General features: G+C 37.8%; 1 pseudogene; it reads right to left on the reverse strand.

Moving 5' to 3' along the window:
* Window positions 1-1627: 1627 nt before the first annotated feature.
* Window positions 1628-13611, reverse strand: part of LOC125350884 — a 45132-nt pseudogene continuing 33148 nt past the window's right edge.

Consider the following 13611-nt stretch of genomic DNA (forward strand, 5'->3'; position numbering starts at 1 on the left):
AAAACTCTAAGTCAAACATTGTTCTTTCTGATGGTTTCAAGAGCCAATAAGTGGCCCTGATGCAGGCTTTTTCTTTTGCAAGCCTTTTTTTTTTTTTGCTGACTTTTTAGACTCTTGTAAACTTTCCTGTTTTCTATTTGGAACTGTGATGTTCTAGCTAATGAGTTAGTTGAACTCAAATTGCAAATTTTTGTCTTTGCTGCTAGATGGAGAATTCTCTGAAGTCTGAAGCAAAGTTCTCTTCTCTTTCAGGAGATACTTCCTTCGGTTTTTGAGGCCAAATCCTAGTCATGTGTTTTCATGGTAGAGTTCATGGCTTTTAACCAGTGGCTACTCAGAGCTGGACAGCCAGCTCTTGTCTGAGAAAAACAAAATGGAATAAAATAAAGTAAGAGTATTAACTCTAGAATTTGTTTCATTGCTTAATATATAGGATTTAAAAGATCCTAGTTTATAAAAAAAAAAAAAAACAAAAATTACAGTTAATGAGACAATCACAGAATGAAAAGTAAGGGTTTGAAAGTCCAAGGAAAATTAGGCTGAGAAATGTCATTATTTTGCAAATGATACATAAATGAATGTGGCACACTTTTTTTAACAACTTTACTAGACAAAAATTACTGCCTTCTAGTCTCCAAAAGAGGGGGATAGAACACATAAATTAATTGTAAATAAGCTATTGCCCAGTTAAAACAAAATGTATTTTGTCTAATCTATTCTGGTAATTAACTTGTAAAATAACTACAGTATTCTTGTTTAATTAACATGAAATAAAAATATTTGAATCTAGACAGAGTTTCAAAGCCATGTCTTTCTTTTGTCTTTTCCTATTTTGTTTGAGGTCTTAGTGTCATAAAAACTTTCACTTATTTGTTTTACGATATGATAAGTGAACCACAGGAAAGATCATGTCATTTAGATTAAGAGAGTCATCCACCTTAGGAGACTAAAGACAGACAGAAACATAGATGTAGACCAGTGTGGTAAGTCTTGCATTCACTTTTTCCCCCATTTTTCTTTTTAGTAATACTGTTAAAAAAAACATTTCCTTAAAGTTTTGTCCTAAAATTTATTAGCCATTGTCTCCTTAACTACTTTAAAGTTGTATTTCTGTTTCTTATGCTTTGGAAATTGATCCCATTAATTTGTAACCTTCATTTACTTAAAATATGTAGAAAGTATATTCCTTAAACCAGACACAAAATGCCTAGTTCTAGGGAGAGTATAAATTCTGGATTAATATTAATTATGATCTTTAAATCTAGGAGATATTTGTGGAGAAAAAAATTAAAAAGGCCTTCTTAGTGTTAGGTTCTGCCTGGGAAAGATGGTCCCATGTGTCTTCTCTCCATGCAAAACTATACATAGACCCCTTCACCGTTGTTCTCTCTCCATGCACAACTGCACTAGGGGATTCCCTAGAAATCCCGGCCAAGCACCTGTAACCCAAGTACCTGGTACTCCTGGAGCAGTGAGAGAATCCCCAAGCTTGGAGGTCACTTCCTCATCTTCTGAAATCACTTTGTTGGCCACTCCAGTCATGCCTCCTTTGGACAGTAGAGGTTCCCTAGGCTATGAGGTCACTTCCTCACATACAAGGACCATCCCCTGTATAATTTCTCTACCATCAGTGGAGCTGCCACATGCTACAGTGCACTCCAGCGTGGCCCACCAATTTGGCTCTCCCTTTGATGCCTGCACCACATGATGGTCTCCTTTCAGCAACCCTTAACATCTGTTCAGCACCAGACCTAAAGGTTGTTAAAAGAAGAGCATTTCCTGGTTCAGGCAGAAGAGAGTTTTGGGGAGAACCAAACCACCAGTCTGCACCAGATGTGTGCAGAGAGGGAACTATAACGCACAGAGATTGAGCAGTAGATACAGTTACAGTGGATGTGGAAGTGACCTCAGAGGATGAGGAAGTAAACTCAGAGCCTGAGGTTCTTTTGCTCACTCTCAGGTGATTGACAGGTGATTGACAGTTCCAGGGGATTACTGGTTTTATTTTTTATTTATTTATTTTTTTTGGCCAGTCCTGGGCCTTGGACTCAGGGCCTGAGCACTGTCCCTGGCTTCTTCCGGCTCAAGGCTAGCACTCTGCCTCTTGAGCCACAGCGCTGCTTCTGGCCGTTTTTTCTGTATATGTGGTGCTGGGGAATCGAACCTAGGGCCTCGTGTATCCGAGGCAGGCACTCTTGCCACTAGGCTATATCCCCAGCCCCGGATTACTGGTTTTAGATAGGTGATTTCTGGTAAGGACAGGTGCTATCCTTCAGGAAGAGGGTTGTGGGAGGAGGGTGTTCTATCTAGCAGACCTAAACCTCCTAAACTGCCTTTCAATAGACAGACGCTGCCTGGATACTTTGTGCTGGCAAGAGGCATCAGTTTAAGGCTAAAAGGCAGAGATGTTGTCCTGCTCTGGTTGTTTCTTTATATTCCATTTACTCTTTGTATTCTTTTAAGTATATTTCCTTTAATACATTTGTTCCCAAGACTTTCATCTGAAGAAGTCATCACAAACCAATCAGAACCAGGCACCAGTAGCTCACACCTGTAACTCTAGCTACTCAGGAGGCTGAGATCTGAGGATCACAATTTAAACAGCCCAGGCAGGAAAGCCCTTAGGAGACTTGTATTTTCAATTAACCACTCAAAAACTGTAAGTGGTACTGTGGCTCAAAGTAGCAGGGCACTAGCCTTGAGGAAAATTGCTCAGTGGCAGTACCCAGGCCCCAAGTTCAAGCTCCTATGACTGACAAAAATAGCATTCAAAAGGATTACATCTTCAAATAACCAGCAAAATAACTGGTCTGGAAGAGTGGTTGAAAAGATCAAATTGAGCAGTGAGTCCCTGAGTTCAAGCCCTTAATACTAAAAAATAAGTTTTTTAAAAAAGAGCAGAAACCAGAATCGAGTCTCTATTGTCTTTCTTTTGTCTACCCTTTGTCTCTCCATTTTGTTGTTCCCCTCCCCTACTTCTGATAAACGTACATACAATATCCAGTGTACCAAAGTCACTTACAGCGACATCAGTGGTAAAACCATGGGGAAGAAAGACAAAAGAAAAAGGCATACTTTCATATGGTACATTGAAAATAACAGCAACAAAGATAAACCTTTCCCGTACTGATTATGAACATTCTCAGCTGCTTGTGTTTAAGAAGCAGGGTTTAGGATCTGAGTGTTTTCCTGGGCATATAAACACTAAAGCAGATTTAGAGAAGGAAACAGCTAAGTATATTTCCTATGCAGTTCACAGTGTACCTACTTTCCATAGGGTAGATCATACATCTGCCCTATATATATATATATATATATATATATATATATATATATATATATTTTTTTTTTTTTTTTTTTTTTGGCCAGTCCTGGGCCTTGGACTCAGGGCCTGAGGACCATCCCTGGCTTCTTCCCGCTCAAGGCTAGCACTCTGCCCCCTGAGCCACAGTGCCCCTTCTGGCCGTTTTCTCTATATGTGGTGCTGGGGAATTGAACCGAGAGCTTCATGTGTAGGAGGCAAGCACTCTTGCCACTAGGCCATATTCCCAGCCCCCCTATAAATTTTCAATTATATTTGTTTGGTGTTACGAAAGCCTACGAAATTTCTTGAAAATATTTTTCTCACAGAAGACCTTTTTATCTTTATTTGATTAAAACAATGAAACTTTGGACTTTTCTGAAGTGACACAGTATTGATGAAATAGAAAGTTAATGTTTCTGTAATACTAATAAATAACTAGGCTGGAAGCTCTCAAATTTGAATTAACAATTGAATGTCACTGATACAGAGCTAAAATATCATCATCAGGAAAACATGCAAGAAGAATTGTTTCTTATTCATAACTTCTCCTTATCCATAATTCTTGATGAAGACCTCAGAATTATCATTCTTTTTTCCTTTTATTTTTTGGCCAGTCTTGGGGCTTGAACTGGGGGCTTAGGTGCTGTTCCTGAGCTCAAGGTTAGCACTCTATCACATGAGCCACAACTCCACTTCTGTTTTTTTTGTTGTTGTTGTTGTTGTGTTGTTTTGTTTTGTTTTTTTTACTTTAGTGAAGATAAGGGTCTCATGGATTTTCCTGGCCTGGCTGGCTTTGAACCAGGACCAGGATCATCAGATCTCAGTCTCCTGAATAGCTAGAATTACAGGCATGAGCCAGTGGTACCTCACCATCATTCTTTTGTTCCTAATATAATATGTGTCTCATCTCTGTTGACCTATTTTATATTGATGTAACACAATATGAAGACAATTACAAGGAAGAAGGTTTATTTAAGCTCATGGTTTTCAGTCAGTGTTCATTTGGCCCACTATTTTTGCTTGATGAGTAGACAGGGAGAGACCACCACTGTTGAACTGTGGCACAGGAAGTAGGAGGGAAAGAGAGAAAGCAGAACATGTTTCAGTCCCAATGTGCCCTTCAATGATACATTCAATCATTTACTTCATCTAACTTGGCCCAACTTGGTAGTTTTATATATGTTTTCTTATTGTTGCCAGCAGCTAAGTATCACCAACCACACTTGGACTTTGAGAAATATTTAACATCTACTTCCTTACACTCCCATTACCAATTACTATCTATTCATTTCTCTTTTGCATTGCCTCTCGTCTTGTCCATGTCATTTCAAATGGTTATCTTCTTATAACTTTCTTCATTACAGAGGATTACAGAGACTGATTCCACATCTCAATATTCCTCCTGTAACCTAAGCACACATAGAATCCTATCTTCAGATGTTAAAATCCCGTTGGTAGTTTGTTTTTCAGATAAAGTGTTACAAATTTTTCCAGAGCCACCCTCAATTATGATCATCCTGTATCTGCCTTTGGGATGTTTTCAAGACAGGGTCTTACTAAATTACTGCCTCTTCTGGCTTTGAGCAATATTCTTCCTGTATCCACATCCCAAGTAGCTAGGCTTATGACATGGCAGGACTCATATAATGTTCTCCAGAACACTAACCTGTGCCAAGCTCCAGTGTCTAATTTTGTACACTGTTCTGTATGGATTTCTCCAGAGCCAATAAATTCAGTGTGAAAAAATCTCAATTTTCCCCAATTTCTCTATTTTACATAATATATAATTATTTCCTTCTAACTGTGATACTCATTTCTCCATTGTTATCCTCTTCCAAAAAAACAGCCTGAGATCTTTTTCTATATGCCAGCCAGTCTTTGTTGTCTTTTATGTAAATGCTTTCACAAGATTTTACTTAGCTCTCTGTGTGTGTGTGTGTGTGTGTGTGTGTATGCATGTGTACATGTGCATGTGGGTGTGTGAAAGAGATAGGTAAAATCTCTAATTCAGAAGCCTGCCTGAGTTAACTAAGAAGTATTTGAGAATTTATATAGCCAATATGACCCAAAATTTATTGTTGAAGCAAAACATGAATATGACCCCAGATTATGAGGAAGTGACCCAAATTTTTATATGATGAAAAGATTCAGCTTCTCTGGTCATCATGTGTGAAAAAAAGAAGCCTCTTGCCCCACAATCATACTGGTGATAAAGCCTGGTCTCTATATTTTTCCTTCGAGTCTTAGGTCCCATTTCAATATTCAGAGGGTAATGGAATTTAGAGATTATTCAGCAACCTATTCATTTTTCATATGTCCTACTCCTGGGATAGCACTCTTCAATGTGTCATGTAGGAACACACCACATAACTTGGAAGAGCTACCTTATTCACATGAAGTCAAACCCACATTTCTTGCATCTGAAAGCTTATTGTGTTCAGATGCTATTCTTTCTTTTTAACTTGTGTAACGTGCTTCATTCAGTCAAATTCAAACATTATATTACCCTTTTCTAAATCACACGCTGACATTTCAAAATAATTTTAATGGGATTTAGTCTTTTATTTCCTCTTCTTTAACTACCCCCTGCATTGTTTTACCACAAATCAATTACGTTTACAATCATGTAACTGTAACCTTTCCTCATAATTTCCTGTTATGAGTATAGTTATCTTATTTATTTATGTATTTGTTACTAGTGCTGGGATTGAAACTAGGACCTCTATAAATTGAGCTATAATTCTTTTCAATATATTGAGAATCAGGTATTTAATTTTAAAAAATTGCCCACATTGGAGTTGAACTTGAGATCCTCTTGCCTCACTCAGCCTTCTGAGTAGCTGGTATTACAGGATTATACTACAACAGGTCACTATATTACTAAAAATAGAATTCCCTTTTGAAATTTATGGAAGGTTTTCTTAGGTTCTCTTGTTTTCAAAGAGAAGAAAAGTTGAGAATTTCCTTTAATATGTCTCTTTAGCATCAAATTCTCCTTTCACCTCAATTTTACCTCCCTCTGTTGCTGGACAAAGCTCCACTGACTTTCTAATGAATAAATACAGACTCTCTTCTTTTTTAACAGTTTTATATCTTCATTTAGAGTATAAATTGCAGTTCAATATCTATTTTTCTCCTTTGCCTCCTTTTGTCTCATTCCATGTTCTTTTCCTTGAATTATCTATTTTATAAATATATTCCTTTGTTTTTATACTTGGAGAACTTTTTATACTGACCTTAGTAGGGTTTACCACAGGCACAGTTACCACTTCATTTAACCATTATTATTGCTGTTGTGTGAATATATGTGTACTTCTAAAAATTCATATTTGAACTTAAAACTTCAGGGGAAATGTATTAAAGTGGCTTCTTGAAGATATCTAGTCTATGAGAAATTTACTTTCAAGAAGAGCTTCATTTTCTTATAAAAGAGGTTTCAGCAAACAGTATAGTACTTCTTTCTTTTTACCATGAGAGGATAGAGTATCATTTCCTTCCCCTCCAGAAGATGCTGCAGGAAACTGTATCAGATTCTGAGAGGAAGTTCTTGTTGGACACAGAATCTGTCAGTATCTTGATCTTAAACATCATATCCTCTAGACCTGTAAACAAATATATTTCCTTTATTTATAGATTAATCATCCCTAAATATTTTTGTTCTAGCTACTGAGAAGCAAATTGGTACCATGAAATGGGTTAATGCAATGGAAAAATAACTAAAAGTTGTGGAAACCAAGTTTGGAGTGACTAATATATTGGGAGCAGGCTATAAAGGTCCAGAAGAAGCAGCCATCTGTAAGTAGAGCCTTGTCATTTTAAAGCTTAGTAAACTGTTGGTAATTGTATCACTAAAAGAAATATTGACAGTGAAAATAATTCTGATAAGATATTAGATTGTATCAAGGAAACTAGAAGTTAAACCATTGACAAAGGATGTGGCTGAATTGTGTCTGTGTCCCAGAGTTTTGTGCAAGGTGAAACCTATGAGAAATATAATTGGATAATTGGTAGAAGAACTCTCTAAACAAAAAGCTGAGGGTGCTTGGTGGCTTCTAGTGACTACTTATTATAAAGGGTGAGAAGAGAGAAATGGATTAAAGATAAAATTTGTAGTGTAAAGGGAAGGAGCACTTGAAGATATGGAAAATATTTGGTATGATCAGGTGGTAAATAGTAAAAATGTAATGTGAATGTTTATGGAAGATTACTAAGGACATGTTTTGGTGAAAATCTCTCCCTCTATCTTTAGCTTCGTGTGTGTGTGCGCATGCGCGCACGCATGAATGCATGTATATATGTAACAGAGACTGAACTCAGAGCCTCAAGATTGCTAGGAAAAGATGCTACCATTTGATCAATGTGCCTAATCATTTTATTATTTTTGTTTGTCAGATTGGATCATGTGCTTTTTCCCAGGTTGCCCTACCATCACAATCTTTTGTATCTAACCTCTTATTAGGTGCATTACAATGCCTGACTTTTTTTTTTTTTTTTTTGGCCAGTCCTGGGCCTTGGACTCAGGGCCTGAGCACTGTCCCTGGCTTCTTCCCACTCAAGGCTAGCACTTCGCCACTTGAGCCACAGCGCCGCTTCTGGCCGTTTTCTGTATATGTGGTGCTGGGGAATCGAACCTAGGGCCTCGTGTATCCGAGGCAGGCACTCTTGCCACTAGGCTATATCCCCAGCCCCACAATGCCTGACTTTTGAAGGAATACTGAATAAAGAGATTATTGTAGGCCTAAGAAAAATAGATGGTATTTATCAAAAATAGATGGTATTTTCCAAAACAAGAAAGAATAATTTCAAATGTATACTAATCATTTTAGGAACAGCCAGTCATCATAGGTCAAGAATATAAGGACCTGTGGACAGAACTGTTTCAAGACAGGGGTCCATGGAAACCTTGAGTTGTTGGGGTTCATTATCTACTCCTTCCTCCAGGCTTTGTTCTGTATATTTGGATTTAAGGTCTATTGGCTATTCCAAATGTGCATTAAATAGGCTCAGGGTGAAGCACACTGGAAGATACAAGAGTAAACATAGGTAATATCGATGTGGCCATGGCTTTGTACTCACACAGATTGCAAAGCTGTGGAGATGTGCTTCCTCCCATTGGATTTTAAAGGATGCCAGAACACTGGTGCTGGACAGGCAATTGCCACAGGGTTGGGACACTGCACAGCCATGATTAGGGATATCTGGGGAAACTTGTGAGAAAATCTCCCCTTAGATGCCATTATTACATTGAGACTGACATACAACACTGGGATGAAGATCTGTAGGTACTTAACTCTAAAATGTGAGGGCTACTGTGCAGGCTTTTCCAAGAAAAACATGTGGGATAGGTCCCTTGGTGTATTCCTCTGTCCCAGCATGTATGAAAGGCCACATACAGCACCAAAGAAAATCTGTCTCTGGTTCTTGTATTAATGTAATTTGTCTTACCAGGATCTGGTATTATTTGGTAACAGTCATCCTTTTCTCTATGTTAATTGCTCCCTTTTGGACCCCAAATATCTATTTTATGCCTGTACTAAGATTTTATGCTTCAGGTTTATGCTTTAAGTTGACTCATACCTGGAATCTACATATGTGATTCACATATGAAATTGTGGACATAGTCTTTGAAATTTATGGTGAATGAGTTGAGACTTTGGGAAAATAAGGATAGAATAAATGAATTTTATATGTGTGAAAAATGAACTTTGTGGGGTTAGAGGTACGATCCTATGGATTGAATATTTGTGTCCAAAAATTCACCTTGATGGTGATGTTGCTGGGGGAGGGGGGGGGTGGGATGTTTATGAGGTGGTCAGACCATGATGACATAGATCAATGCCCTTATGAAACTTCCAACATGCGTTGGAGGACATGTTGTTTGCTCTATTCCCTCCAGAGAACAGAGCAAACAGAAGACATTTTGGAAGTAAAATTTGTCAGTGTTTCTGCCAAAGTCTACATCTTGTACTTCTTGGACAGAAGCACTGTAGAAATTAACTTCTATTGCTTAGAAGTCATGTACTCTTACTGGTACCCAACTTGACTTTGATATTCCTTCCTGAAGTATGTATTACATGCACACAAGGTTTTCTTTTCTTTTTTTTTTATCCTTTACATAGAAAGAAATCAAATATTTTCTGAATTCAAGTTATTATGTTCTTTAATTACATAGATTGCATTTATATTATCACTATTCACAAAAACTTATTATTAATCTATTATATGGATCAATTATACATATTAGAGCATCATAGCAAAGATAAATGAAGTGGAATAGGAATTTAGGCTAGACACAAAGCTGGGACAGGAGAATTGCTTGAAGCTATGAGTTCAAAGTCATTCTAGACAATACTGTAGAAACTTTTCTTCACTCTGTCCTTCTTACACAAAAGCAGGGATGAAAAAAATTAAAATAAAACAACTTTTTGTCATGACTTTGGATATCTGCTCATTGTCTATACTAAGCATTTCAGAAATGAATGTAAAAGGATTCTAGGATGAATAGGTACAAATGAAGTAGAGAGAGGAGAATGTTATTCAATGAAAAATATCTTTCATTTTAATATAAAGTTATTTAACAAAATCTTATAACTTATTTAATGTAAAAATATGAGTATAGGGAAAAATTTGTAATTCCAGCCCTTGAGATGTAGTGGCATGGCAAAAGAAATGAGAATTTAAAGTAATACTGGGTTGCATACCATGAATTTGTATCAAAAATATAAACAAAATTAAATTGAAATACAGTAAATTTTAAGGTTAATACTCAAATTACTTTTGTTCTCAAATAGGAAAGACTATTGTATTGCAAACAAAGGTCCAAAAAGTTTATTTGAATACACATTTTCACTATCACATTATTTATTTCAAATAAAACATGACTGGGGAATATCCTGGAAGACGGTGGAGAAGCAGCAGAGCTCTAGCTAAGCTCCCTCCAACATCACAGTTTTACCACTCCAGAGAAACTTTTACTCCTAGGAAGCCCACGTAAGGTATAACAGTATAGGGATTCAGAGAAACTTTTACTCCTAGGAAGCCCAAGTAAGTTATAACAGTATAGGGATTCTGGCCAGGAAGGAAAAAATTGACTTTGCTGGCCTGAAAACACAGATTTGAGCTTTGGGCGGCATCCTGCCACCACGACAGTGCCTGCACAGGCACAGTACACCCCACTCCATGCACCTAAAGCACACAGCGACCAGGGAGAAATCCTTTAGATGGCCGCAGACAGACGCAGATCGCAGGTTGAGCATGGACGGGGAGGAGGATCGTCCCAGTCCGCGGCTCAAACACTCAGGTGAACTCAGTGAGCGGTGCCCCGCCCTGACCACCGGAATTTCTAAACTAAAACCAAAAGCGGCAAGCAGCTACCAGCAGCATGGAACAACCAGACGGAGAACAAACAGTTCCTGAGACAGATAAATGGTCCCATCACAGAGGAAGCCCAATTCCCGCCTGAAACCCAGCTGAATTCCATAGCCAGCTCCGCCCAGAAGGCTACCCCACCCAGGAGGGAGGACCTTTCCCCAGCAAGTGACTCTCAGCCAGGTAAACCAGGCCAGAGGCACCCCGCCCTGCTGAATCCACAGCCTATTCAAAGTCAGGCATTAAAGGCAGCTGCCCCACAGCAGATGGGAGGAGCCACAGTTCCCAAGACTGTTCACATTCCCCATCTACAGAGGACACCCAAGTCCTACCTGCAAGCTGTGTGAACCACAGTGCCTCAGGATTTCACTAACAGGGGACGAAGGTCAAAGCAGATCCACCCCCTGCAAACTGAAAGCAAGTCAAACCAGCCAAGAAGCAAAATAGACTGAAGACCATCACAAGGAAACCAGAGACTGTAGAAAGCCCATCCAAACAAGGAAGACTCCATTTTTTCAAACATTTTTTTAAGCTTTTATTTTTTTTCATTTCTGAGATGTCGTTGGTTTTTTGTTTTCCATTTTTATTTGTTTTATCAGGTATTTTTTTGGGGGGGGGGTTGTTCGTTTTTCTGTTTTTTTTGTTTTTGTTTGTTTTTTTAAAATAATTTTTCTGTTTTGTGCATTTGTCTTCCAGTATTTTATCTTTATTACTCTCTTCACATTCTCTTTCTTTAAAAAATAACTTTCCTATGAATAACACCTCCACTCTTTTCTGCTAATTCTCCATTGTCTATCATTTCAACCTCATTCTTTCTACTGATTCTACTCTTCTCTACATTTCCACATAACTGAAACTAAACCAAAACCATCACTCCCCCATACATTTTACTCAATTATCTTTAGTACTTCTAACTTACCCTCTTGATTTACTTCCAGGACCTCCAGATTCCATTGACCCCTGGTTATTGGATAGAGGGTATCCCTGTTCAATCAGAGTGAATCAAAGGGGTTCAAAGACAAAGCCAGCAAGTCCAAAAAGAACTTAATATAAGAACAAAAATTGCTCATTGGCTTGTAACTGTAAATAAGTAACTACTGAATACAGGGCTCTTGACTGGTTGATAGAGTAAAACTGTATTATTTAGAAACACCAAATCTAATTTTATACACAGGTATACAAGGTGTCTGTATATAATTGTGAACTTCTAAGATTTACACAACAGTGCTTGGGAAGGTCTGCTTTGGGTCTTAAATGGTGCTCACAGGTGCTTGTAGATTGGCATTCCCAATCCAAATGGGCAGAAGAAACACAAGATGGGAAACAATGAAGTCTCATCTCCCATTCAAAACAAGCAGGAAGCAGAGCAGTCAATCAAAGACATAGAAGAAAACCCTCAAAATGCTCTACAAAGTCTACTGATAAACATGTTAAATGAAAAGCTTGAATCTCTTCAGTAAGCTATTCTAGAACATGACGAGGCAAACCAAAAATTAATAGAGAATTTCAAGGCCTCCACAAATGGAAAGATAAATGAATGTCAAGAGTTAATTGAAAAGATAGATACCCAGCTAAAAGATTTGAGAGACAGCACTCAAAACCAAATTAATGAAGTAAGGAAGTCCATGTAGGACCTAAGAAATAATTATAGCAAGGACATGGAAATCAACAGGAAAGACCAGTCAGAAGGAAAAGAGATTCGAAATCAAGTAGCTAGCCTAAAGTTTCGACTACCTGAAGCAGAGAATCGAATCTCAGGAGCTGAAGATTCCCTAGAATCTATGGAGAAAGATAGAAAATCAATACAAAACCAATCCATTTGACAAAACAGATCACTCCAGGAGCTCCAAAACACAATCAGGAAGCCCAATTTAAGGCTAATAGGTATTGAGAAAAACCTGGAAAAAGAAGTTAATGGAATAGTTACCCTATTTAACAGAATATTAGCCGAGAACTTCCCAAATATCCAGAAAGATAGGCCTATACAGATACAAGAAGCATTTAGAACCCAAAACCGACCATACCAGAATAGGACATCCTAATGACACATTGTGATCAAAACAGGATCAATAGAGTCCAAGAAAAGAATCTTTAAAGCTGCTAGGGAGAAGAGAATAATCATATATAAAGGAAAAGCAATCAGAATTACCCCAGACTTCTCAGCAGAAGGCATGAAAGCAAGAAGACCCTGGAAAGAGGTATACCAAACCCTAAATAAAAATAACTACCAACCAAGATCATTGATATCCAAAGGTCAAATAAAAGTCTTCCAAGGAATGAAAAACTGAAACAATATATCTTTACCAAACTAGCATTACAGAAAATCCTCAAAGATGTACTATAGAGGGAAAATAATCAAGATCACAATACAGACAGGGAAATGAAATGTAAATAGAAAACCAGAATATTAGATCAAGAAATGGGAAGACACATCTTTTAACAAGATAGAGATAGTGAAAGGAACCATCAGCTCTCAATCATAACTCTCAATATTAATTGAGTTAATTCTCCAATCGAACAACATAGCCTCATAAATTGGATCAAAAATCAAGATCTATCTTTCTACTGCCTCCAAGAGACACATCTATCCAGCAAAAGTAAACAACTCCTAAAAGTGAAAGGCTGGAATAAAATCTACCAAGCAAATGGCCCCCATAAGCAGGCTGGCACTGCAATCCTAGTATCAGATAAAATTGACTTCAAATTAAAAATGGTAAGAAGAGACAAAGAAGGTTACTACATTCTAATAAAGGGATCTCTCCTACAGGAGGATAAAAACATCCCAAACATCTACACACCAAGTACAGGAGCACCCAACTTCATCAAACAAACACTACTGACTCTAAAAACACTGATAGACACAAACACATTGATCGTTGGAGACTTTAACACTCCACTGTCACCTCTGGACAGATCAACATGCCAAAAACTGAACAAAG

Source organism: Perognathus longimembris, chromosome 4, assembly GCF_023159225.1.
Source record: "Perognathus longimembris pacificus isolate PPM17 chromosome 4, ASM2315922v1, whole genome shotgun sequence".
Taxonomy (NCBI): Eukaryota; Metazoa; Chordata; class Mammalia; order Rodentia; family Heteromyidae; genus Perognathus; species Perognathus longimembris.